Source organism: Macrobrachium nipponense, chromosome 21 (genome assembly GCF_015104395.2).
Source record: "Macrobrachium nipponense isolate FS-2020 chromosome 21, ASM1510439v2, whole genome shotgun sequence".
Lineage (NCBI taxonomy): Eukaryota > Metazoa > Arthropoda > Malacostraca > Decapoda > Palaemonidae > Macrobrachium > Macrobrachium nipponense.
Window position 1 is genome coordinate 59,463,484 of NC_087212.1, and position 25,777 is coordinate 59,489,260.

At 42.9% G+C, this 25,777-nt stretch overlaps 1 protein-coding gene and 1 long non-coding RNA gene across 5 annotated transcripts in view; one reads left to right on the forward strand and one right to left on the reverse strand.

The window, feature by feature from the left end:
• Positions 1-25,777, reverse strand: part of LOC135198059 (motile sperm domain-containing protein 2-like) — a 180,893-nt gene that overhangs the window by 12,675 nt on the left and 142,441 nt on the right. The gene's annotated exons all lie outside the window — the stretch shown is intronic.
• LOC135197609 (uncharacterized) lies at positions 21,914-23,063 on the forward strand. The gene is made up of 6 exons (XR_010310628.1): positions 21,914-22,006; positions 22,142-22,216; positions 22,347-22,439; positions 22,567-22,662; positions 22,775-22,843; positions 22,945-23,063. It is a non-coding gene; the product is annotated as an uncharacterized LOC135197609 (long non-coding RNA).

A 25,777-nucleotide genomic window follows, 5' to 3' on the forward strand; every position in this document is an offset into this window, starting at 1 on the left:
ATCTGGTTGGGGACCCTTCTGCGAGAATAGTACTCCAAAATCAAACAGGAGAAAAACAGGCTCTACAGCCTTGCTTATCTATCCTTCTAAGGGCCACTCCAAAATTAAATCTGCAGTCCTCAGGACAAGGCTATGTAGGCATGAAGCTGTCTGTAAATGGACAAGGGCAAGATCTGAAAGGGAAGTTGTGTTGTTGGAAAGTGTATATGAGGGGGTAGTTGTTCTGAATGAGAGCTCAACTGTGAAGGAAAAAGAGTAAAGAAAAATGATAAAGAGTAAACTGGGGTACTTGAGAGGCCTTGAGACCTCTACTAACAAATTTTTTAGAACCTATGGATTCAAGAATGGGATGGATGGACCTAGGGTGAAGGGGATGCAAGAATAGAGCAGTCCTTTGGCCCTAACATACCAACTAAGGCAATCTTAGGTGCTTATGGCTTTACTGCCCTAAGCTTTTATGCTATGCTGAAGTCCTGGAAAAACCAAAACCCATACATGCTGTCTTGGTAACTGTCCTCTGTTGAATTTGCCTGTGCTACTCAGTTTGGAGTTGCAGCATGTTAGGTAATGTCCAGCATAGGGGGTTACAGCCTGAAAAGATGGAAGTAGCCTACCTAGTAGACAGACTGACAAGGCAGTGTAAGGTGGAATGTCAATTCCCCATTTTCCTCATTCACATGATCAAAAAACTTGTTGGAATGAAGTAGAAAAATCCATATGTGTACGTTTAGAATTATTATGGTAATCATGCAAGCAATGAATATATGATTGACTGAAAGTGGTCTATCATCATAACTGCCAAGGTCACGGATGTTGATAATAACAAAAACATAAAAATACTTAGAACTTTAAAATGTTAAAGTATCAAACAATACGTACTGTAAAATAACCACTTTCCTTTAAAAAGTATGAAAATGAGCTTGTGATATAACCTTAGAAATGCCACTATATAACGTACAAAATCCAAAATAAAAATTTCTATCCAAAATAATGTAAATCAAATTAAAGTGTTCCAGACTACCAAAAATATTAACATAAAATGTATTTTATACGAAATACACATAGTTTTACATACAGAAAACAATGAGAAATAAATACTATAAATGACTAATGAAATGGATGAATAAACATTTAACATCACTCTTACCTTTATGGAAGATTTGTTGACATATGGAAAACAGAGAGGAGGGGAGAGGAGGAGGAGTTACTGTTTGGAAGGGAAATCCCCTCCAGAAGGACTTGTCAAGGACCTATCTGGGGTTACTTCTCTTTGTTTTTTACTGGTACTATCTGGGGTTACTTCCCCTCTTTGTTTTTTAATGGCACTAGGACAAGCTTGAGAGTCACTGGACCCCTGCCGCACAACAAAACTGTCCAGAGACATTTGTTTCTAGCATCTCTTTAAAATTTGCCTAAAGTAAAAGACACCATTGTCATTAAACATGTTGGAGACACGGATTACATAATTGTTGGGATGATAATTCTTCACAAAATTTTTTACATCACTCCACTTTGCAAACATGTCCTTAATCACTGAAGTGGGCACATTATGTATGCCCATTTACTTTCTGACTTTTTCAAAACAGTCTTTGCTACAAGTTCTTTCTTAAATTTTATGGTGTTTCTCACCTTCTTTACAGAAAGGTTGGCTATTAGAACTTTCTTTAGTACCATGATGGCTTATCTTATAGTTGCAATCAAATAAAAAAGCACAAAAAACAAACACAAAAGCAGAATGGGTCATGAGACAACACAGGATGCTTTGTTTGGGCGCTCGATATGGGGCCCAGTCATGAGGTGGGCCCTGGCAGAAGCGTTTACGAATGTACAAAATCCGAGGATATGTACAAAACCCAAAGTGTATATAAGAACTGAATCTTAGGAAAACCAGGGCGTACAAAATCTGCGGTTTGATTGTCGGTTTGATTATATTTGCACACCTAAAAGGGTAAAAATCACAATTTTTGGAAGTAAATTGTATTTTTCCTAACTATACAAACCTGAGGTCCTTTACATAAGGAATTACTTTCAGCATAGTTGGAATTACGGCCGTTAAATTCTTGAACAAGGTGGTTATGCAGTAACTACCGTGTGGCAGGCGGGTAGGCTAGCCTGCCCGGATGTAAACACTCCACTTTGCCTTTCGGCCCAGGCTCAGATTGAGGGTTGCATGAGGTGGGCATAAATGTAAAGGACCTCAGGTTTGTATAGTTAGGAAAAATACAATTTACTTCCAAAAACTGTGATTTGTTCCTACACGCTATACAAACCCTCAGTCCTTTACATAAGGAAGACTCACTGATTGGTGGGAGGAATATGAGTGAGCCTCTAGAACTGACTGGGGTTCTACATACCTAGGATACTCCTCCTGGTCGTAAGAGCGAGGAGGAGTGCCCTGCCTCTGACAACTTGATCAGAGTATAGGAGCTGCATGATCAAGAGTCAGACTTCTGGGCCTTTTCGAAATGAGTGAGGAATCATAACTCATCCGAAAATGGGCTGTGAAGAATATTAGAGTTGGAGGCATTAATGCAAAGTTCTGGGAAGAGTTTGCATTATTGCCAGTCTCCTTCCTCCCCTTGCTAGAGGAAGGAGCAGGATTGCTTCAGAGTTTGCATTATTGCCAGTCTCCTTCCTCCCCTTGCTAGAGGAAGGAGCAGGATTGCTTCTATGATTCTGATAAGAAACATAAAAAGGATGCTTTATGTATAAGTTTACTGCATCAATTGTCCGACCAGCCAGTGTAAGTTCGAGTCCTATCCTCAACCCGAAGGAAGAGGAGTGGAAGGACAAGGTGGGGAAGACTCACTGATTGGTGGGAGGAATATGAGTGAGCCTCTAGAACTGACTGGGGTTCTACATACCTAGGATACTCTTCCTGGTCGTAAGAGCGAGGAGGAGTGCCCTGCCTCTGACAACTTGATCAGAGTATAGGAGCTGCATGATCAAGAGTCAGACTTCTGGGCCTTTTCGAAATCAGTGAGGAATCATAACTCATCCGAAAATGGGCTGTGAAGAATATTAGAGTTGGAGGCATTAATGCAAAGTTCTGGGAAGAGTTTGCATTATTGCCAGTCTCCTTCCTCCCCTTGCTAGAGGAAGGAGCAGGATTGCTTCAGAGTTTGCATTATTGCCAGTCTCCTTCCTCCCCTTGCTAGAGGAAGGAGCAGGATTGCTTCTATGATTCTGATAAGAAACATAAAAAGGATGCTTTATGTATAAGTTTACTGCATCAATTGTCCGACCAGCCAGTGTAAGTTCGAGTCCTATCCTCAACCCGAAGGAAGAGGAGTGGAAGGACAAGGTGGGGAAGGTGGAGAGGCCAGTCACTCTCGCATCCTTGTTAACTAGAACTGCACACCATAGGCGAGATGCAACTTGTCCTCTTGAAGGAGCTGGGTAAGCAAACACAACCTGCAAGCATGCACCACTGGTCCAAGGAAATGAGGTTCCAAGGACCTGTGGGCAGGCCTGAAGGGAAAGATAAATATGGTTGCAATGAGGCCTTAACTATCTTCCTGTCTGACACATTCTTTGGAGTGATGACAAATACCCATCCACTGGACTATCCAACTGCAGAGAAGTCTCTCACTCTCTCGTAATATTCCACAGCAGATAAAGACACCGACACTCCGTGGTGGGTGTCGATCCTTATGGGTACAGGAACACGCCAATAGGACAAAGTAATGACTGATTTTTATCAACCAATACAAAGTCCACAGCATAGCTCATGACAGTCTTGGACTCTTCAACAGCTGCTGACTGACTGCGCTCCGTGTGAGGCGAGCAGTCATGCATCTGAGAGGTAGTAACATGACACTCGCCATTTGAAGGGTTATGCCGAGAAACCATACAAATCATCTATCTTGTTCGCCACCGATGTTGGGAGACGAGATGATGATTCTCTCAAGGCATGCGCCCATCAGACGATAGTCAACTGCCTTCTACAGACCGAGGTCCCTGATGGCAAGACAGAAGTTCTCATAGTAGTTGAATCTCAACTAAGGAGAAACAATACTATATGCCAGTGAAAGACTATGGTGAATGCAGACCTACGTCTTCACAGTTGAATCACAGAAGTTAACTCTCAAGATTCTAATGTAGAAAAGTCCCGTCGATGACACCAACCAATGAAGACGGCTTTAATCACTGTTGTTTTACAGAGGACTGAAAACGCTAAACCGCTATTTCATTGCTGTTCGGTGAGAAGTCGGAGTTTGCAATGAAAGCGGAGTGCCTTTCAGTAATGAAAACACAGGGATTGTACTGCCTGAAGAACCGCTTCTCATGGGCTGGATCAGGGAGGACATTTCTATTACTTGGAAATAGAGCTGGCAGGGCGGGAACGGGCGAGGTCTTCCGTTATTCATCTACAATTTGGGGTGAACAAAGAATAATTGCACACCTACTAATTACGAGATGTATTTAGAATACAAACTCAGATGTCTGAAGAAATCATTCTCTGTCATCGCAGCGGCAGGTGAAGCGAAAAACTAGGCTACAGACTTCTGTTACTGTGAGGCAAACAGAAAGATGATAACGGTCTAGTGAGATATCTCTGTCTGAAAATTCTCGCAACGGCAAAAGGCAATGCAGGACAGATGGTCATACACGTATGCGAGAATTCCAGCCAACCAGAGAACCAAGTCTGTGATTGCCGGGCAGAGATTCGATTCAGTAATCAATTATTGCAGAGGACGAGAGACAATAACCAACCAAACTATCTCGGAGAGCCAGCTGGTACTGGCTGTGGCAGGCAGAGCTGGCAGGCAGCCTGTACACCGCTAGCTCTCACTCACTTGTCATCCTAAGTTACCAGGTAATCCATTCCATGAAGGAATCCGTTCGGCTAGAACCATCGAGCGCAAAAATATACGCTCGAGCATATGCATTTTAACCGAAATGGGAGGGAAGAAACCTGTCCTATTCAGTGAATGCAAACACTGTGGTGGTGGTGTTGTAAAAAATACCACTAGTATCTCAAAATCAAAACCAATAACTCTTGGGAGGCTTGCAAAGCAGTCCCAAGTTGTAGTTCAATTAAGAGAAGCTACTACGTATTTGTCTCAGTCACATACCCATAGAGTTAACTACAGTTATGTGCCTACACCTCAGATAATTCAACTGATAACAGAAGCATGTCGCGAGAGAAATATATGTAATATATTTGAAGGTTCCTGTATATAGACCTCCAGCCTAAATTCTCTTCCATTCGAGTAACAAGAATAAGGACTGGAATCCAACCTCCTTCATTCTCTAATGAAGAGAGCAAAGGTGAAGTTTTCCCGAAGGAAGACTTCTACGGTGATACCAGGATACTGAAGACGACTAGTTCAAGTCGAACTGGATGTTCCCAAAACAGTAGCACTGGAGAGGCATTCAAACACTCGGTGCTATCCATCCTGAACAGATTGACGTATGTTCGATAAAATCCTAGGATTGAACCAAAAACATAGTCTCTCGGGTTCAAATTCTGAGGAGTTAACTCCACCAAATTCCTCTTATTTCCTTGTTTCATTCTGGTATAACCAAGAAGTAAAGGGAAAAAAAAGAGAGGAGGATTGACTGTTATTGCCCGTTCTTCTCTATGCCAGGGGTAACCGCTTACTGAGGCGACGGACCGTCAGGTCCATCCAGGCTGCCCAAGTGTTTACAGATCGTAGAAGACAAAAACACTCGGAGAGTACTAGAAATTCCGAAGAATTTTAAGCACTCGGCGAACCCCCCCCCCCCCCCCCCCCCCCCCCCCCTCCCCCCCCCCCCCCCCCCCCCCCCGCGAATTTCGTCAGACAATCATCGGGTGGTGGTCCTCCCGATTTCTGTAGAAATCGAGGAGGAATGGGCAAGATCCTTCCTCAACAATATGGACTTACGTCTGGTAGGACCCGAAGGTCCCTCCAGGAATGCAGTCCCCAACGCAGAATCCTACAGAGAACGCTCTCCAGGATCCCTCCCAATCCCATCGCAGCAATAGGAAGAGTGAATGGGGGAGGAAGATTGGACGCTCTCGTTCATCTTGCCAGCGGAACTAGCAGTCAGAGAAGCGAGTTATGGGCAGCCATCAACCTGTGGTGATGGCCGCTCCGAGTCTCTGCGCGCACGGTCCAGCAGGACTGTCACGTGAACAGCGGTGATGGTCACTCCATGAGTCTAGGAAAGCGTCATCATCCTCGCCAGCCCCCATGATCTCCTCCAACCACTTGAGCATATGATCTCTTTGGTCCCAAGACTGAACCAGGCTCGTGGCCGGACCGTAAGAAGTGCATTCATCATGGTCACTCCTGTACGCCTCGTTCCTCCTGCTGTAGCCGGAGGAGGTTGAAGGGACAGGTGAGGGAGACCTGATGCTCCTACCCTGCCTACTAGCAGAACCAGTAGGCTGGGAGGCCTGCAGGCGATCGCCAACCCGCAGTGGTGATCACGCTGCAGGTCTGGACCAGCAGTCTCTTTGCAGAGAAGCGCTGGACCGAGGAAGGTAGCGTCGGTCTCGTGCATCAGGGGAGCTGCTACGAGCGCTCCTACCCTGCTCTTACCAGTAGAACCGGTAGGCTGGAAGGACTGCAGGCGATCACCAACCCACGGTGGCAATCGAGCTGCAGGTCTAGACCAGCGGTCTCCTTGCGGAGAAGCGCTGGACTGAGGATGGTATCGTCGGTCTCGTGCATCAAAGGAGCTGCTACCAGTCGTGCGAGCCGTCCAGTCCCGGTGGGAACGATGGTCGGGTGACTGGTAGTGTCCACTAACGCGGTGAGAGCGAGCACCGTCCTCTCAACGCACCATGGTATCAGGTCCAGCCTCGTGACCAGATCCAGACGAGGCTGGACCTGGTGACCAGGGGGGACCTCTTCCAAGCCTAACCACGTGAACGGTCTGGTGGGAACAACACGTCAACCCTGGGTACCAGACAATCGCTGCGCAAGCGATTGCCGGTCTGGCGAGAGTCACCTGAGCAACTATTACCATCCTTCTGCTCCATGCCTGGGTCCTGACGGTGAGCGTACTCAGCAGTCTGGACCTTGGCTGCATGGTCACCCGTAGGTGACCGTACACTCGGTGATGCGAGCGAGCGAGCGGCCGAGACGGTTCCCGGTCCGGAGGTGGAGCAGAGGTACCAGCGGTAGCTGGTATCCCTACGGTCTCAGTCTTCTTCTTCCCTGGGGAAGGAGAGACGGGCCCTGTTCCCGGAGGACCAGCGGAAGACCCACCTGAGCTGGACAGACCCTTAGGAGTCTCTGTATGAGACTTCTTTGGGGGGGGGGGGGGGGGGCACCTTCTTTTTCCTCGGCTGGGGGGCCTTGGAAGTCGAAGGGGAAGAAGCGGCAAAAGACGATGACGGAGAAGACAACGACACCTTCCTTTTCTTCCTCGCCAGCTTCCTCAGGACAACCGACAGGTCCTCCATCCAGGATGGAGTTGGGGCAGTTGTGGTAACAACATGGCCCAACTGCACCTGTCCGGAGGGACCTGCGGGAGCAGCAGTGGAGAGAACGCTTCCTCGAGGAGGGTTACGAAACTCTTGCCTGACAGGCGAAGCATCTGCCACCACTGAGATTGGTCAGTAGCGCGAACGTGACCGTCGTCTGGGTGGGGCTGAGTGTGCACCTGACAGGATACAGCAGATGCCATCCTTCGACTCGTCCAAGTCCTCGTTGAGGGCAAGAGTCCCGCTCCGTGCCTGGGTCCTGACTCGGTAAGCATACTCAGCAGTCTGGACCTTGGCTGCACAGTCACCTATAGGTGACCGTACACTCGGTGACACTCGCAAGCGAGCGGCCGAGATAGTTCCCGGATGTGGAAACTCTGGAGCTGGTAGAGGAGGTACCAGCGGTGGCTGGTACCTCCATGGTCCCTGTCTTCTTCCCTGAGGAAAGAGAGACGGGGCCCATTCCCAGAGGAACGGGAGGACCAGTGGAAGACCCACCTGTCTCACCAGAGCAAGACAGACCCTTAGAAGTCCCGTGACCAGACTTTTTAGGGGGGGAGACCACCTTCTCTTCTACGGCAAAGCCTTAAGAGTCAAAGGGGTGGAGGCATGAAAATATGATGATCTCGAAGAGGAGGATGACGACACTTGACGAGCTATCTTCCTCTTCGATTCCTCCAAATTCTGCCAGACTTTTACCATCAGGATAGATGAACATCACAGGGCAGCACGAAAGCTTCGTCCAGTGACTTAACTCCAGGGTAGTAGTGGTAAAAGAATATGATTACCATCAGGGGATTAGCACACACACTCGAGGATCGGTAATACGTTACGAGTTACGGGTACAATTCCAAGGTTAGGATAACCAATACGGAGAGCTATCCAATTAATACTGCTGTAAACACAATCACCACTGTTAGTCTGTAAAAAGAGGAAAAAATAATTAAAGTAATAAGGATACTCCTCTCGCATCCAAGGGCACTGCCCTCTGAAGAGAGAGGAGATCCCCCAAATATTAACACCACATGCCCCCTCTTCTACCTTCGTCCGATAGTAAGTGAAAGGATGAAGGAGAAGAGAAATTACCATAAAAACAAAACAAGGACAAACCTCTGAAGTTCCCCTTAGTAATTCCCAAGCGTAAGCATAATTTTCGGATGAATACATGTCTCATTACAGGATCAAAATCACTCACGTTTCTGGGCCTTTTCGTGTTAAATACATATCTCGTCCTCACGTTAAAGGGCGAAAGAATGTAAATAATATGTTGGCATACCATTGCTGCCGACTCTTAACACAAGTAGAAAGGTGGCTATAAAGGCTATTCACAAAAAGTGGGTTTGTATATTAATTGAATTTAACATTAATATCAAACACCATATATACATATTTATTTAAAAACAAAAATAAACCAGAAAGATCCCACTGGGAAAAAAGATCAACAACCAGTCAGCCAGAGCTCACAAACACACTTCATCGGAAGACTGCCGAAAGCAAAGTGGAGTGTGTACATCCGGGCAGGCTAGCCTACCTGCCTGCCACATGGTAGTTACTGCCTAAGCACCTTGTTCAAGAATTTAACGGCCGTAATTCCAGCTACGCCAAAAGTAATTCCTTACGTAAAGGACCGAGGGTTTGTATATCATGTAGGAACAATTAACTTTTTATATAAGCAAAATCTTTTCAATAGCAGTTAAAATGTAAACACATAAAATACAAGATGATGTGCACCCCTACAACTAAAAGCATTACCATACATTCCAAATCCAATATATTAAGATTTGATTTGGAGCCATTGGTAAGCATATATACTGTAACTAGTAATGTATCAAATGCTAGGCAGATTTACTTTTATATACTTGATTCATATGTCAGTGAGGATTTAGAGTGATCTCCATAGCATCTAAAGAAGTTACTTCTCTATTTCCAGTTTCAAATGCATTAAGAGCTTCTAGCTTCTGCAACCTACACTAGCATCTGATATTTGAAAATTGGTAATGCATCAATTAACAGACTTAAAACATGCTAATCTAAAGCTAGTAAAGTGCATAGAAACTCAAAATTTTAAATGGCTAAGGGTAGCTGAAGAGTTTTATCTCATACCCATACATTAATATACTACATAAAATACAGGTTCAGTACAATTTCAGGATTGCCTGAAAATCTACACCCCAGACATTTTGTTTTCAGTATCTTAAATTCCAATAAAAAATTAGTCCACAAAGGCTAGTTGAGAACGTGAAGCTAATTAAATCTGCCTATTAGGTAACTGGGTACTTTAAGTTGGAAATTTCTATAAAATGTGGAAATTTTTGTTCCTGTGAATAAATATAAAAGACCACCAAAGAAAAATGTATGGGAAATGTTTGAGGAATAAGAGTGGTAATACAGGGAGAATTAGCGGAGATGATGTCAAGTGGAAGCATGCATGTGCATTCTCCTATTATTATACATAACTGTAATATTGTTAAAGTAGTTTATCCAGATTACTGAGCTGACTTTCAGCTACCATAGGGCTGGCCCAAATGATTAGATAAAAAATGAAAAATCAGTTCTAGGCCTATGGTTAAGCTGTGGAACCGAATAGTTCATTCGGTGCGATGACGAAGAAGTAAAAATTAAACTAAAAACTTCACAGAGGTACACACTAGCACTGGAACACATGCATAAAATAACTACATTTACTCATGTATTTATACTTACATAAAAAAAAATCGGAGTAAGTTAAGTAGTATTTTCCTGCCCAGAGATTGATTAAGTAATGCTGAGTACATTACCTCATTGTCATTTCTTTTTGTGACAGAGTACTACTTACTAATCTAACCAAAACTAATAAACTGACATTTAAAAAATTCCTGACTGAATGGCACCTCACATCTGTCACAAGGAATAAATGGTTTGAAGAATTCCACGACCCTAACTAATAAACCGTGTCTATGTCTTGCATGAAAAAAGTACTCAGTTAATTGGTGTTGCTTGGGGGGCACATGATTTACATATGGACAAATTACCATGTCCACTGAAGAGTGTCTTTCACAAAAACACAGTTCTGGTGATAAGATAAATTCTTTTTCAACACCATACCAGTCTTTCATACAATGTGTGAAGTGGGGATTCTAGAGTGGAAGTGGCCATATATATATTACATACATACATACATACATACATACATACATACACACACACACACACACATATATATATATATATATATATATATATATATATATATATATATATATATATATATATATATATATATATATATATATATATATATATATATATATATATATATATATATATATATATATATATATATATATATATATATATATATATATATATATATATATATATATATATATAGTATATATATATATATATATATATATATATATATATATATATATATATATATATATATATATATATTATATATATATATATATATATATATATATATATATATATATATATATATATATATATATATATATATATATATATATATATATTATATATATATATATATATATATATATATATATATATATATATATATATATATATATATATATATATATATGTATATATATATATATATATATATATATATATATATATATATATATATATATATATATAGAAATCTTAGTTTAACCAGAACACTGAGCTGATTAACAGCTTTCCTAGCCTGGCCCAAAGGACTGGATATTTTTGCTAGGAACAAACTGGTTACCTAGCAATGGGACCTACAGCTTATTGTGGGATCTGAACCACATTATTTTGAGAAAATAGTTTTTTAATCACCAGAAACAAATTCCTCTGATTCCGCATTGGCAGAGTGGGGAATTGAACTCTGGGCTACAGAATCAGTAGGCAAGCACAAAACCCACTCATCTGACGAGGAACACACACACACACACACACACACACACACACACACACACACACACACACACACACACATATATATATATATATATATATATATACAGGCGGTCCCCGGGTTACGACGGTTCCGGCTTACGACGTTCCGAGGTTACGACGCTTTTTCTTAAATATTCAATGGAAAATCCGTCCTGGGTTACGACGCTTGTTCCGAGGTTACGACGCTGACGCTTCCGACGCTCCGAGTTAACGACGCTTTTAAAAAACGCATGCTATGATAAAAATCCTTTATAGTTTAGCACAGTATATAATAAAAATATGTTTTTGGTTACATTACAACAAAAATTTTGAGGTTATGATGATTTTTGACACTTTTTTTTTTTTTGTATTTTTTTAATTTTTTTAGTGACGCCGCATATGCGGAACTAGTTTGCGGGCGAATGAATACACTAGCTTGGGATGCGCAGTTTAAAACAGTCCAAAAGCCCAAATATAATGAAAAATCATTGCTTGTTTCCAGTACATAATTAAAAAAACTAAGTTTCTGGTTAGATTACAACACAAATTCCAAGGTTACGACGTTTTGTTATGCTTTTTAACGATACCTCATATGCAGAACTAGTTTTTGAGCGGAGGTGCATAAATTAATTAACGCTATTAAACTGTATGGTAAATTGACCGAACAACGACCTCGGACGGTCGAGGACGCCAAGCGTAACAATACGAAAGGACGCCACTTCAATCGCGTGTCTGCCTGAAGTTCAGTCGGTTGTGTGCTAAGACGTTGCTGAAATTCCTTGCCATTTTCGCAAATTTACAATGGCTCCTAAACGCCAAAGTACTTCCTCCGATGATAGTTCATCCAAGAAGAGGAAGGTCATCACGATGGAGGTCAAATATGACGTGATAAAGCGTTCGGAGAAGGGAGAAAACTAACACCGAAATAGGCCGTTCTTTAGGCTTGAGCAGGACCACGGTGGTAACCATTGTGAAGGACAAGGAACGTATTCTGAAGCATGTTAAGGATGCTGCACCGATGAAGTCAACGGTGATAAACGAGAAGCAACGTAGCCAGAGCATTGTTGAAATGGAGAAATTGCTCATGATCTGGCTGGAGGACCAGAACCAGCGACGTGTTCCGGTGAGCTTAAGTGTGATCCAGGAGAAGGCTAGAGCGCTGCATGAGGCAGTAGTGAAAAAGTTTGGCGAAGGCAGTGCAGGTGGTGAATTTTCCGCGAGTAGAGGTTGGTTTAACCGTTTTAAGGCTCGTGCAAATTTGCATAATGTGAAGCTGCAAGGTGAAGCTGCTAGTGCTGATAGCGAAGCAGCAGAAAGTTTTCCAGGTGGTTTGGCTGAGATAATTAAGGATGGTGGTTACACAGCTGACCAAGTCTTTAATGTGGATGAGACTGGATTATTTTGGAAAAGAATGCCAAATCGAACGTACCTTTCCAAGGAGGAGAAGTCAGCACCTGGCCATAAAGCTGGAAAGGAGCGACTGACTTTGCTGTTTGGGGCCAATGCAAGTGGTGATTTGAAACTGAAGCCCTTGCTGGTGTATTTGGCCGAGAATCCCAGGGCTTTCAAGGGCATTTTCAAGAGTCAACTCCCTGTGATTTGGAAATCAAACACAGTGGAGCGGTATTTGACTTCGAAGGGTCTGCCTTTTAAGGCCCTCTTAGTCCTGGACAATGCCCCTGGTCACCCTTCAAATTTGAGCGACATGCATCCTAATGTGAAGGTGGTGTACCTCCCACCCAATACCACATCGCTGATACAGCCAATGGACCAGGGAGTAATAGCTAATTTCTGGGCTCAGCTCGTGTCGGCCTATGAAAGGATCCTTAATATCATTCTTTCTAGGTAAAATTAATCTAAAATTACCAGAGAAAAATAAAATTAAGAAAATGTCAGTAAAACTGACTCGCTCACTCTTAAAAAGAAGTGTCGGTATGGTAATAGGGGCGAGTGGGAATCACTACCACGAGACATTCACCAATTAGAACTTCCAATCAGAATCCCCTTAAGAGAGAGCTGATACCAACGGGCGATGCAGCCGCTACTACTACTACTAGAGGACGCCACGGACAGCAGCGCCCCTAGCGGACATCCTTAATTATTAGCGCTAGCGTCCAGACGCATTATTTTTCTGTGCTGTGCTTATTTCGGGATTTATCCTATTCTTCACCATGGAACGCTCTGCAATTGCAACGGCTAAGTTAAGTAACTAATAAGTAATGTTTTACCACATTTTTATCTTCCGGGTACCAGTATTTTCCTCCTAATAGGTCATATACGGTTTCCCGGTTGTCTCGTGGTGGCGCCATGCTGCTTCGTTAAGAATTCCCGGTCCTCCATACTGGGACTTCTTATACTTATGGGCTTACTATATTACGTTCATTGTCTTTTACATCGAGTTTTAGCTAGTTTAGCCCCCCTACCATCTCTCTTAGTTTGGTATTTAGGGCTATTATTATTATTCCTGCCCAGCATCCCGGCTCTTGCTCTTCATCGGCTATCGCTGGCTCCGAGTAGGCTTCTGTTTCTTGGAACAGTCTGCCTCCTCCTGGGCTTCTTTCTCTTTTACTAAAAGTGTCTTTTCCATCTTTTCGATGTAATATATATTTTATTTAGGGTGTTAGGCTAGCCTAGGTGCATGTTCCTTGTATTGGTACAGCCTGGTTCACGTGGCCCTCCCACGGTTGTGTTGCTCGCGGCCTAGGCCACTTGCGGTCACGTGTTCCATCGCACCTTACCCTGCCCCTGCCCTCCCTACCTGGTATAGGGAGGTGCTGGGGGACCCCTTGGTTGTCATGACAACCTCAGTCGCCTTCTCTCTCCCTCTCTGAGGTGGCCAGGGGTTCCTCCCAGCGGGGGGTATAGGGCGACCACTCATTAGGTACCGGGTCTCCGAGCGGGTAGTCGGTGAGGCGGGGAGGAGTAGGCCATCCCCCCCCTCTCTCTCTCCCGCCGTGTTACGCCGAGACCTTCCTCCCCCCTCCCCAGTTGCTCAGCCACCTTCCCTCGCTATAACGAAAGGAGCCTTCCGTCGCAGCCGGGGCACCTTTGGTTATAGATTACTGGCTCCGCCAGCGGGCGGGGTGGGCACTACTAGTGGTCGGTTGCTTGCCTACTATATCCTTACATCTCTCCCCCGCTACCGGAAGGGAGCTTGCTTCTTACCCGGGCACTCTTCTAGTAGACGGGTGGGGAAAGGTTTGTTATTATTGTTATTTTAAGGATATACCCTAATTTTACGATGAATTGTTTAATTTTATTATTTATATCTACCACCCCCGCCATTTTCCGTCGTGGTTTCCAATTACCACCACTCCTGGTTGGTTTCTTTTTGTGTCCCCGCCATCAGCGGAGCTATAGCCTAGGACACCCAACCAACCTTGTTACCACACGTATTATGGCGGGGCTCTGGTTTAATCTAACTTTATCGCTCCGGCACCAGCGGAGCAACTGTTAGGCTGTAAGTGTTTTCCTGATACTCATGTATCTTTCCACTTACAGGCTACCAACTGTCAGGTCCCGGCGTGCAACGCGACGTTGTACGACCCCTGCGGCCACGATGAGTGCAGGTCTCACGCCCCTTGTGCCACGTCATTTAACGAGATGATCGTCTGGCACCCAGAGCCTGCGCCATCTGTCTACGACCTAGTCGGTCAGCTGGGAGAGGGGGGTAAGTCCATTATAGGCTTCCTTATCATTTTACTAACAACTCTTAGTCATAAGTTTGTTAACCCCGTTCCGCCATTAGAAGCTCATCTCGCCCTTTCTTTCAGGCTACTGGTGTGAGGGAGGTCGCCCTCGCCACCCTGAAAGCGTGGGTGGGCGGCTTCGGGAAGAACGCCGCCAAAGGCCAGCCGTACATCATGACAAGAAGCTGGCCGTCCAGATCTTCCCTGCGGGCAAGTCAACTGGGTATGTTGACCCCTTGTCCGCAGCCCCTCTAATAGCCTCCATCCAGCAAGATCTCCAGCAATCCTTTGGGGTCGTAGCTTCCCAGGAGTCGGTCCCGGACGTCGCTGCCCTGGACCTAAACATCGAGCCCATGGCGGTAGGGGCAGAGGATTTGTTGGTTGAGGTAGGTGTGTCGGGCGCCCAAGGTCTTTCCTTGGGTGCTCCTGGATCTTCTCCTGTCCCTTCTTCGAGCGCTTCTTTCCAAGGCTTTGTGGGATCTGAGATCCCTACCCGCTCTCCCGCTCTCTCTGTACCCCCAAAGGTGAAGGGACAGAGAGAACCGAAGACTCTAGCTAAGACAACTTCTAGGAAGTCGTCTTCGTCTTCTTCGGCTAGGAAGTCTTCGACTTCCTACGCCGACGCGGTGAAAGCCAAGCCGAGTTCTTCTCACTCGAAGAGCTCTAGAAGCAAGGCTTCTAAGGAGAAGGCTCGCGCTCCCGCTGAGCCAATGCCTTCTCCTGCCTCCACCGCTTCCACTCCGGCAACGCCGGTGGGAGGAGCATTGGACCTAGCACCTTTGATCCCACTGCTTTCTCAGCAGTGGTGATGCAACAGGTGGGCGAGTTGGTTGGCTCGCAAGTCTCCGCCCTGGGGACGAGATTCGAGCGATGTTCGCACAACTGTCGAGCACTCTGTCTCAATCAGGCCATCCATACAAGATCTCTCTAACAGGGTTAGAGAGAATGAGGACCGAGTAGCTGGGCTCTCTCAGGTCCCTCTTCCAGTCTCCCCAGTGCCAAGCACTGGCATTCTCCAACTCCGCCATACGACTCTCTGCCAGCTTTCTCCATGGAGAATCCATGGAGAGTAGCTGCCTACGCTCCTTTTAAGGATGGGATGATCTCTATCCCGGAGTGTGGAACTCGGAGGATTGAGGACTTCGAGTTTACCCTCCGGGTCTGACGCAGCCTTTCATCGGTTATGCTAGGCTGACTGTAACGGCTCTTACTAGGGAAGACAAGATCTCTAGAGAGTCTGTTCTATACAGTAGGGATCATGCCCAGCGGGAATGGGTTCACTGCCTTGAGGACTGGGAGTGCCCGAACACTAAGCTCCAGGCCTATAAGAGTCCTTTTACTATTTTCGCGACGGAAGAGGAGGCTTCTCTTCCGTTCGCCACGAAAATAGTAGAGAAGACCCTTCAGGCAGTCCTCAAGGATGAGCCCATGCCACAGTTAAGGGAGGCGGAGTCTACTTCTCCGCTCTTCCCGGCTTTCGGAGAATTGTGGGAGAACTTGCCAGCTACGTTCACGCTTGGTAAGCTCAAACCGGACTGCGCCATGGACCAGTTCGGCGAGAAGCTGCCAAGGCTGCCTGATTCCCTGATTCAGGCAGAGTTCGACGCGCGAACCAGGTTTGGCAGGTCCCTCAATTCTCTTATAATAACGGAAATGGCTGCTCTCTCATATGCGACGGAACCGCTGTTTAAGATCTTGGCAAAATCCCAGTTTCAGACGGTCCTAACAGATGCTTTCGACTTCTTCCAAGCTAGGAGGAATTGCCGAAAGCACGTTCTGCAGGAGTGCACTATTAGGCACGAGCCTAATAGACTCTTGGCTTCTAGCATGTGGGGAGCGGATCTCTTCCCAGAGTCCGCTGTTAATGAAGTGCACCACGAGGCTGCTAGGCTCAACCAGAGCCTTAGAGCTAGGTGGGGTATTTCGTCAAAGAGGAAACAAGAATCCGTCCCCACTGCTGGTAAGAAACCAAAGAAGGCTGGTAAAAGGTTCCAGCCGTATCAGAAACACCAGCAACAGCAGCAATTTGTGCAGGCCGTCCCGGTTACCCAACAGGGACAACCTGCTAGTTCGAAACAGAACCAGCCCATCCTCCTGTTGTCTCCTCAATCACAGCCGTCGACCTCCTACGCAATCTCGCCGGTCTTCAACCCTACATTTGAGGCTCAAGGCTACAAACAACCGAGAGGTAGGGCGAGAGGTTACTTTCGCCAGCGTGGCACAGGAAGGGCGACAAGGAGCAGGCAGTTCAGAGGAGGGCGTGGTGGTCAACCCGCCCATCAACAATGAGGCTCCCCAGGCAGGTAGGGAGGCTGTTCCTCTTCCGCCACAGGTGGGGGTTCAGCAATTGGGCACAGAGCATAGTGTCCAAAGGATTGGGTTGGAGTTGGATCAAAGATCCGCCTCCAATCAAATCATTCCACCAAATACCATCAGAGGAATTGACAGATTACGCGGAGGAACTCCTTCAGAAAGGAGCTATTGCGAGAGTCAAGCATCTAAAATTTCAAGGTCGCTTATTCAGCGTGCCAAAGAAAGGCTCAACAAAAAGAAGGTAATCTTAGACTTGTCAAAGCTAAACTCTTTCATTCGTTGCGACAAGTTCAAGATGCTTACCCTCTCGCAAGTAAGGACCTTACTTCCGCGTGGAGCCGTCACATGCTCCATCGATCTTACAGACGCATACTATCATATCCCTATAGCCAGGCACTTCCGCCCATTCTTAGGATTCAGGCTAGGAAATCAGACATTCTCATTCAAAGTGATGCCCTTCGGTCTGAATGTAGCCCCCAGGGTATCACTGAAAATAGCAGAAGTGGTTGTACAGCAATTGAGAACTCAGGGAATCATGGTAGCAGCATACCTCGACGATTGGTTGATCTGGGCACCAACCGTCGAGGAATGTCTCGAAGCCACCAAAAAGGTAGTTCACTTTCTGGAACATCTGGGGTTCCAGATAAACAAAACGAAATCCAGACTTACCCGGAGTCTCGTTTTCAGTGGCTGGGAATCCAATGGGATTTGTCTTCCCACAATCTGTCAATTCCAGTGGCCAAACGGAAGGAAATAGCAAAATCTGTCAGGCAATTTCTCAAATGCAAACAAACATCAAGGAGAAACCAGGAGAGAATCCTAGGGTCCCTTCAGTTTGCTTCGGTAACAGATATCCTCCTGAAAAGCAAGGCTAAAAGATTTAAATCGAATTTGGCGATCGAGAGCAAACACCAAATCTCCGAGACAAGTTGTCAGTAATCCCACAGATCCTCCGCAATCAACTCCGTCCATGGTCAAAAGTAAAGAACTTAGCCAAGAAGGTACCCCTTCAATATCCCCTTCCAGTGTTAACCATTCACACGGATGCCTCCCTGTCCGTGTGGGGGGGATACTCTCAGTTCAAACAGGTTCAGGGGACTTGGTCAGTTCAATTTCGCCAGCTTCACATAAACGTTCTGGAAGCAATGGCAGTATTTCTTACCTTGAAGAGACTGCTTCCCCCGAAGAAGTCTCATCTAAGGCTAGTTTTGGACAGTGCAGTGGTAGTTCATTGCATCAACAGAGGAGGGTCCAAATCCAAGCATGTGAATCATGTCATGATAGCCATCTTTGCCCTAGCAAACAAACACAAATGGCATCTGTCTGCCACTCACCTGGCAGGGGTAAGAAATGTGATAGCAGACGCTCTGTCCCGGTCAGTTCCTCTGGAATCAGAATGGTCTCTAGACGACGGGTCATTCCAGTGGATAAGCCTGAGAGTCCCAGGTCTCCAAGTGGATCTCTTCGCCTCACAAGCGAACCACAAGCTCCCTTGCTATGTGGCCCCCAACCTGGACCCTCTGGCTTATGCCACGGAGCCCTGTCGTTGGATTGGAATCAGTGGAGGAAAATTTATGTTTTTCCTCCAGTGAATCTTCTCTTGAAAGTCCTAAGCAAACTAAGGTCTTTCAAAGGGATAGTAGCTCTGATTGCACCGGACTGGCCCAAGAGCAACTGGTATCCTCTTCTTCTGGAATTGGGCCTCCGACCTCAACGGATCCCCAATCCCAAGCTATCACAATCAGTACAAATGAGGACTGTGTTCGCTTCCTCAGGAATTCTCCAGACCCTAACTTTATGGACTTCATGAAGTTTGCGGCTAATAAAGATGCTAATATTGATCCACAGAATATTCTCTTCCTAGAATCAGATAAGAGAGAGTCAACCATTAGACAATATGACTCAGCTGTTAAAAAATTAGCATCTTTCCTGAAAGAATCGAACACTACAACCATGACAGTTAATCTAGCTATATCCTTTTTCAGATCCTTGTTTGAAAAAGGTTTAGCAGCTAGCACTATTACCACTCATAAATCGGCTTTGAAGAAGATCTTTCAAGTAGGTTTTCAGATAGATCTGACTGAATCTTATTTCACGTCTATCCCTAAAGCCTGTGCTAGACTTAGACCTTCTCAAAGGCCTACTGCAGTTTCATGGTTCTTAAATGATGTCCTCAAACTAGCTTCAGATACTGACACTCGTCTTGTACATTCATAATGCTCCTGAGAAAGACATTATTCTTATTAAGCCTAGCTTCAGGAGCTAGAATTTCAGAACTGTCGGCTCTATCCAGGGATGCGGGTCATGTGGGAATTCCTCCCATCAGGAGAAGTTCTACTTGCTCCGGATCGTAGCTTTTTAGCCAAAAATGAGGATCCTCTTGCAAGGTGGGCCCTTGGAAAGTTATCCCACTTCCCCAGGATCCTTCTCTCTGCCCAGTATCACTCTTAGAGCCTTTCTATCTCGTACTTCATCAAGATCCTCAGGTGCTCTCTTCATGAGAGAAAAAGGTGGTACTTTGTCAGTAAAAGGTATTAGGCAACAAATCCTTTACTTCATTAAACAAGCCAATCCTGATTCATTCCCAAAAAGCACATGATATCAGGGGAGTAGCCACCTCAATTAATTACTTTCAACATATGAACTTTGAGGATCTTAAAAAGTATACTGATGGAAATCCCCGACAGTCTTTAAACGTCATTATCTAAAGTCCTTGGAATCTTTAAAATTTTCAGCAGTAGCAGCGGGAAACATTGTTTCCCCTGATACTGTATAGTAGTCGTAGTACAGATCCAGGTCTCCTTTCTACCTACATCATCCAACATGCCTCACCCTATCGCCATGCTACTCGGATATCCTAGCCTTAGCCGCTGAATCATATAGTGGATTGTCCCTTATTTTTTTGCTAGGGACATCCACACTTGTACTGATGGTGTACTTCAGTGTACCTACCCTTATTATATGCTAGGGTAGGACACAATGTGTTGATATTTTGTAAATATTTTCAAGTAATCCCTTTTGTTTATATTACACTGCATCATTGTAATTTACTGTGATTACTGTTTTTAAGTACTTTAAATTACTAACGTTCTGTTATATTACTATTTAGAATAAGTTAGTTTAAGTACTTAGTTTGTATGCTGTAATTGATTTACTTATATTATATCCATCATTTTACAACTGCTTTTCATTGTTCCTTTTTTCCCATCTTGTCTGTTTCTCTGGTACTCTTTCATAGGCCGACACGAGCTGAGCCAGAAAAAAAGGGATTTTGACGAAGGAAAAAAATCTATTTCTGGGTGATTGGCTCGTGTCGCCCTATGAAACCCACCCTATATTGTTTTCCCCCCCATGCAGGACAAGATGTTTTTAGATTAAGGATGTCCGCTAGGGGCGCTGCTGTCCGTGGCGTCCTCTAGTAGTAGTAGTAGCGGCTGCATCGCCCGTTGGTATCAGCTCTCTCTTAAGGGGATTCTGATTGGAAGTTCTAATTGGTGAATGTCTCGTGGTAGTGATTCCCACTCGCCCCTATTACCATACCGACACTTCTTTTTAAGAGTGAGCGAGTCAGTTTTTACTGACATTTTCTTAATTTTATTTTTCTCTGGTAATTTTTAGATTAATTTTACCTAGAAAGAATGATATTAAGGATCCTTTCATAGGGCGACACGAGCCAATCACCCAGAAATAGATTTTTCCTTCGTCAAAATCCCTTTTCAAGGCTTACTACCTTAGAAGGACCATACGTTTTGCTTTGAGGGCCATAGAAGCTAACAAGGAGTTGACACTGAAGCAATTCTGGAAGGGCTACAACATTGCTGATGCAGTGAAAAATATTGCAAGTGCTTGGGACGAGGTGAAGACGACCACTTTAAATGGGGCCTGGAAGAAACTGTGTCCACAGTTTGTGCACAGTTTTGAAGGCTTTGACCAGGCAGAAGACGTCGAGACTGTGACGAGGAAGATCGTAGGGCTAAGCAAGAGGCTGAAACTAGATCTTGAACCTGATGATGTAACAGAGCTGCTGGCTTCCCATGGAGAGGAATTGTCTGCAGAGGACTTACTTGAACTTGAACAACAAATGATTGAGGAAGAGGAGGCTGCACCAGAGCCAAAACCCAGGTCATTAACTGTGAAAGGCTTGTCAGAGGTTTTACTCATCTGGAGAGAGCCTTGGCTTCTTTTGAGCAGAAGACCCTAACGTTTCTAGGTTTGACAAAATCAAGAGAGGAATCATGGATTTGGTGACTTTCTACAAGGAGACCCTGAAGGAGAAGCAGACGAAGAGAAGTGTGCAGTCCAGGCTTGACACTTTCTTTCACAAGTCTCCAGTACCACCACCTCCCACTCCTAGTCCTGGTAAGGAATTCTGAACTGTTTTACTAATTTATGTGTTTTTACATAGTGTACATATTAAAAATGTGTTAATTTTTTAATGTAACAACTAAATGTAAGAGTAAATTGTAACTTCATTAATTTTCATCATTTGTAATTTTATTGCAGAAGTGGTGACAGTTTCCAGATCCCCCTGTACTACCTGTGACAGTTCCAGATCTCCCTGTACTACCTGTGACAGTCCAGATCTCCCTGTACTACCTGTGACAGTTCCAGATCCCCCCTGTACCTGGACCCTCTGTATCAGCCCGCCCACCTGTACGTGTACAATCAGGTAAGCAATTTCATTTTTCTCATTTTCATGTTGGAAATTGTTTACACCCTACATACATACGTACACTAACTTACATAGTGGTACAATGTGTTTGATGTTGCATAACCTTATTATTTTTTTTTTTTTCCATTTCAGACCCCTTTGATAGTGACAGTGACCCAGATGACCCTGAGCCTTTCCATGGTTTTGATGCCTCGCCCTATACATCAGGTAAGGAATCCTTAACAAATTTGTATAAAATGTTTTATAAATTGCTAATAGAAATTTTATTATTAAAAGTACATATGCTACAATTACATCCACCTTATAATATATTTATGTACCCTATCATTCTTTCCAGATCTAGATGTTCCCTCATCAGTTGATACGAGTATCACCTCTCCAGAGCCCAAATCAGTTGATACGAGTAGTATCACCTCTCCCATTCCTTCAGGTAAAAGAATTCTTCATTTTTTATATTGAACATACGTATTACACACTACATATGTCAAACAGTAATAACATGTGCGAGTAGTTACAGTAGTAGTAACTATCATTTTATATATTTTTTATCATTCCAGACTCCCAAGCACCTGCCCATCCCACTCCATAGCCCAGCCACCCACTCTCATGTACCATATGGCCATCCCAGTAAGCAAGCCAACCACTAGAATTTGGTAAGGACATTTTTTTTTATTAATGTTTTATTATTACATATGTAATAACCATGTTATGTATGTAACATACATACTATAATCATATGTACATACTATTACATTATCATTCCAGACTGGCATGCACCTGTGACTTACATAAACCAGACCTCTACATAGCCTACATGTCTTCATTTTGCTGAAGGTAAGGAATTCTCAGTTGTGTTTAATGTTTGCATACGTACAATAAATTTTGTACACCTAAGTGGTTACATACTGTCCTTTAATATTAATTCTTCATTCCAGACTGCCCATCATCCTAGCCTGTTATCTGTGATAAAGCACACTGAAGTTAGGTTTGGAATGCATCCTTATCATGAATGCTCTACACCTCCACCTCCATCTCCCACAACCTAGGTAACAGCTTTGAGACTCACTAAAAGTTGGTAAGTTATGTAAGGAATTTCTAAATTAAGTTTTATACTACATGTTATATGTGATATTAAACCACTGTATGGTGCATATTACTGTATGTAACTTACTCTGCATAGAGGACTTACTGACAAAATTATTTTTTGTACATTCCAGAGTCCCCTGAATGATGTAGGCTATGGGGCCACATAAGACTTTGTCCATCCAGGGTTACATTGAACGACAACTTTAAACTAAAAGTAAGGAATTAATTAACATACATTAACTCTTTTAGTACTCTTGATATATCTACAGTAATTAACATATTGCATTCACAACTTTCTGTAGTGTATATTTTGTACACTAATTTTGTTACTTTTTCCTTCCAGAACCAACATTTTTCACACAACTCCAGGTTGTTACTAACAAATTACTACAAGTGTCATCAAGGGATAACTACAAGTAGAAGCACCATTTTTGGATGGAAAAAACCCTTCAGGAAAGTATACGTATCACATGTAACATGTAGTGTAACAAAGTATGAACAGTAAGGTTTTTACATACAGTAGTATTACATACGTACAGAACTTTTTTTTACAGGAATTTCCAACCAAGTTTGATTATGTACATACATGTTATAAACCACTGTACGTATGGTTACTGTATGTAACTTACTAAACATACATAACATGACTTAACTTTGATACTTTTTTGGTACATCCAGAAAACCAGGACCATGATGCAGGCTATGGGGCCACATAAAACTTTGTCCAGGGTTACTACATAACATAAAGGTAAGGAATTATACATAGTAGTAACATACATTAAGTAAGTTTTATACGTACATACTAAAAAAAAGTGACCAAGATCTCTCACATGGGATAAGTGATCAAGGTCCCTCATGGAATTTACATACTGTACACTCCCTGCTGAACAGGGGGTGTAGACCAATCATTTACAATATGCATACCAGTTGATATTAAACCACTGTATGGTGCATATTACTGTATGTAACTTACTATGCATAGAGTTCTTACTGACAAAATTATTTTTTGTACATTCCAGAACCCCCTGAATGATGTAGGCTATGGGCCACATAAGACTTTGTGCATCCAGGGTTACATAGCACGACAACTTTAAACTAAAGGTAAGGAATTAATTAACATACATTACTAAGTTTTATACATGTTATATATGTGATTATTAACCACTGTATGGTGCATATTACTGTATGTAACTTACTATGCATAGAGTACTTACTGACATACTAATTATTTTGTTGTACATTCCAGAACCCCCTGAATGATGTAGGCTATGGGCCACATAAGACTTTGTGCATCCAGGGTTACATAGCATGACAACTTTAAACTAAAAGTAAGGAATTAATTCACATACATTAACTTTTTTACTCTTGATATAACTCAAAGTAAGGAATTATAAACTAAAAGTAAGGAATTAATTAACATACATTAACTCTTTTACTCTTGATATCTATAATTTACATATTGCATTCAGGACTTTGTGTAGTATTTTGTACTAATTGTGTTTATACTTTTACCTTCCAGAGCTACCAGACTGGGATTTTAGTGTACTCCAGGATCTACCAAAGGATTACTACATACATACTACGTAGTGTACAGTGCATAATATAGTGTTTAGTGTATAATATAACCTAAGGATTAAGTGTAGTACATTGTGCTTTATAGTGTCACAAGAGTTTAATAAAGAATTATACCTTCAAGAACCATCCTTTGCCATTGAAATAACCACACTACACATCATGCAATACTTGCATGTCACACAGGTAAGGTCTCTCTAACTTTTTCTTAGTTTAAGGCATATTTTCCAAGTGTCGTTCCGGCTTACGACGATTTTCGGCTTACGACGCGCCTCAAGAACGGAACCCCCGTCGTAACCCGGGGACTGCCTGTATATAATATATATATATATATATATATATATATATAGATATATATAGTATATATATATATATATATATATATATATTTCATATTTCAAAAGAAATCTTACAGGAAGCCTTATAAAATAAAATATTCAGTGTCAGTGGTTTTTATTTGGGATGAATCTTACCTACTGCTAAAGTTAGCTTATATCTCTCCACTCCGATAGGCAAGTCGACATTCAAACAAAAGACCAAATGGCTGCCCTTATGACTGTCTAGTACACCTGTTCTCCACCAGGTAGTGTTCTTTATATATATATATATATATATATATATATATATATATATATATATATATATATATATATATATATAATATATAGATATATATATATATATATATATATATATATATACGTATATATATATATATATATATATATATATATATATAGATATATATATATATGTATATGTATATGTATATGTATATGTATATGCATATGTATAGATATCAATTATAATTAATCATATATATATAGATATATATTTATATATATATATATATATCTATAATATATATATATATATAATAGAGATATATAATCATATAAGATTTATTATTATATATATATATAATATATAGATATATAATGTTCATATGGTACTATCCTGATACCATATATATTATGAATTTTTAACACTTTACATCAGTCTTCTGGAAATGGCTTAGTTAGCAATAAAACCAAAACTGGTCAAGATTTCAGAATACAACTGAGATGAATACTAATACCAATATGGCCCGGTTAAAGGTAGACAGTAACT